At 42.9% G+C, this 2,559-nt stretch overlaps 1 pseudogene; it reads left to right on the top strand.

Moving 5' to 3' along the window:
• Window positions 1–282: 282 nt before the first annotated feature.
• LOC143684027 (eukaryotic translation initiation factor 5 pseudogene) lies at window positions 283–2,326 on the top strand (annotated as a pseudogene).
• Window positions 2,327–2,559: the final 233 nt, after the last annotated feature.

Raw genomic sequence — 2,559 nt, 5'->3', positions numbered from 1 at the left:
AAAGTTACCAAAACTTGTTTCGGCAAAGCAAGTGAGACCGCCGCACTACCAGCTTCCCTGCAGTAACGTCAGGGGAAAACAGCATCTTTCTTCCCTCTCTATTGCTCCTATTTGAATAAGTGTGGCTTTAGTGTTAAGGGTTAAGTTTAAGGTTCACCCGGGGCTTGGATTTATCGAGAGGGTTAGGGTTAGGATTTGAACGGCAAAGGAAGGGTGACATACCCATCATTTGCTCCAATGCTGTTATTTGAATGAAAATGTCTACTTCACTTAAAAATGCACAGAAGGCAGACAGAGCGAGAACATTCCAGAGGTTGCCAGGTTCGGGCGCTGACGGGTGTGGACCCCGGACGTCGCTGGGACAGCCCCTCCCCGCTGCTCGGCGGTGGCACCTGGCCCGGCCGCTCAACCGCTGCGCCTCTATCTCCTCATCCTCCGCCGCCGCCGCCTCCTCGGACTCTGGTTTATAACGCGCCTCACTTCATCCCAGTCCCGGGCGAGCAGCATTGGGTTTATGTATTTATTTGACGAAAACGAGCTGTTGTGCAGGATTGGTACCTGTATTGGGGAAACATAGCATACAAGCAAGAAGCTTACAGCCTCAGTGGCGAAAATTTTTTCATGTCAGAGACCGAGAACTCTTGCAGTCGTTTATGTCATCCCTTCTTCTCCAGACAGAAGATACCAAAAAGTTGCAATCAAAGATCTCTTCATCTTATTGATAAAGCCACTAATAAGCCAAAATGTCTGTCAACATCAACCGCAGCGTGTCAGACCAGTTCTATCGCTACAAGATGCCCCGTCTGATCGCCAAGGTTGAGGGGAAAGGAAATGGAATCAAGACAGTTATAGTCAACATGGTTGACGTTGCAAAGGCACTTAATCGGCCTCCAACGTATCTCACCAAATATTTTGATTGTGAGCTGGGAGCACAGACCCAGTTTGATGTTAAGAATGACCGTTACATTGTCAATGGATCTCATGAGGCGAATAAGCTGCAAGACATGTTGGATGGATTTATTAAAAAATTTGTTCTCTCTCCTGAGTGTGAGAATCCTGAAACAGATCTGCATGTCAATCCAAAGAAGCAAACAATAGGTAATTCTTGTAAAGCCTGTGGCTATCGAGGCATGCTTGACACACATCATAAACTCTGCACATTCATTCTCAAAAACCCACCTGAGAATAGTGACAGTGGCACAGGAAAGAAAGAAAAGGAAAAGAAAAATAGAAAGGGCAAAGACAAGGAAAATGGCTCCGTATCCAGCAGTGAGACACCACCACCACCACCACCAAATGAAATCAGTCCTCCTCCACATGCTATGGAAGAGGAAGAGGATGATGATTGGGGAGAAGATACAACTGAGGAAGCTCAAAGGCGCAGAATGGATGAAATTAGTGACCATGCAAAAGTTTTGACTCTCAGCGATGATTTGGAAAGGACTGTTGAAGAGCGAGTCGATATCCTGTTTGATTTTGTTAAGAAAAAGAAAGAAGAGGGTATTATTGACTCGTCTGACAAAGAAAGTGTTGCTGAAGCAGAAAGACTGGATGTAAAAGCCATGGGCCCTCTTGTTTTGACTGCAGTTCTTTTTAATGAGAAGATTAGGGAGCAAATTAAGAAATACAGGTGCCATTTCCTCAGATTTTGCCATAACAACAAAAAGGCTCAACGGTACCTTCTTCATGGTTTGGAGTGTGTGGTAGCCATGCATCAAGCTCAGCTCATCTCCAAGATTCCACATATCTTGAAAGAGATGTATGATGCAGACCTTTTGGAAGAAGAGGTCATCATCAGCTGGTCAGAAAAGGCCTCTAAGAAATATGTCTCAAAGGAACTTGCCAAAGAGATTCGTGTCAAAGCAGAACCATTTATTAAATGATTGAAGGAAGCAGAGGAGGAATCTTCTGGTGGAGAAGAGGAAGATGAAGATGAGAACATTGAGGTGGTGTATTCGAAGACTGCCAGTATACCTAAAGTTGAAACTGTGAAGTCTGACAACAAGGATGATGACATTGACATTGATGCTATTTAAAATGATGGATGCAACCTAGCTTAACAGTGTTAATACTGCAAATTTTTCTGCATTATCTGCCAGAAGTGAAACATGTATGTGCAAAAGCTAAAATGGCTTAACATCATGCTACACTTTATACTAAAAAGGTTTTACTGTGAGTGGTCTGTAATTAAGCCCAACGAGACATCTAGGGAGTCCATACACATCAGTGGGCAAATGTAGTTTGCTTATTCATAGCATGTTTCTTTTTGAAAAAACTAGTGGTGGACACATGGATCTCATTTATACAGTTATAACAAATAAAGATTTGTTTTTGGTCATTCTTCAAAAAAAAAAAAAAAAAAAACGTACAGAGGACTGTATGAAATGAGCCGGGCATGCAGTTCACAAAGCCATGAAAGAAGGAAGTCGTCTAACCTACTTGCTATTACTAGCCCGAAAAACAGCAGCATCGTAAATGTCTCACTTCACGTTATTTGAAATTAGCCAAAAAGTTAGTTTTGGTACGTCAGGTAAACAGATACACTTCTAGCTTCGTTTC

This window comes from Tamandua tetradactyla, chromosome 5, assembly GCF_023851605.1.
Source record: "Tamandua tetradactyla isolate mTamTet1 chromosome 5, mTamTet1.pri, whole genome shotgun sequence".
Classification (NCBI taxonomy): Eukaryota; Metazoa; Chordata; class Mammalia; order Pilosa; family Myrmecophagidae; genus Tamandua; species Tamandua tetradactyla.
Note: the sequence above shows the minus strand (reverse complement) of the source record. Positions and strands in the feature narration are given on the sequence as shown.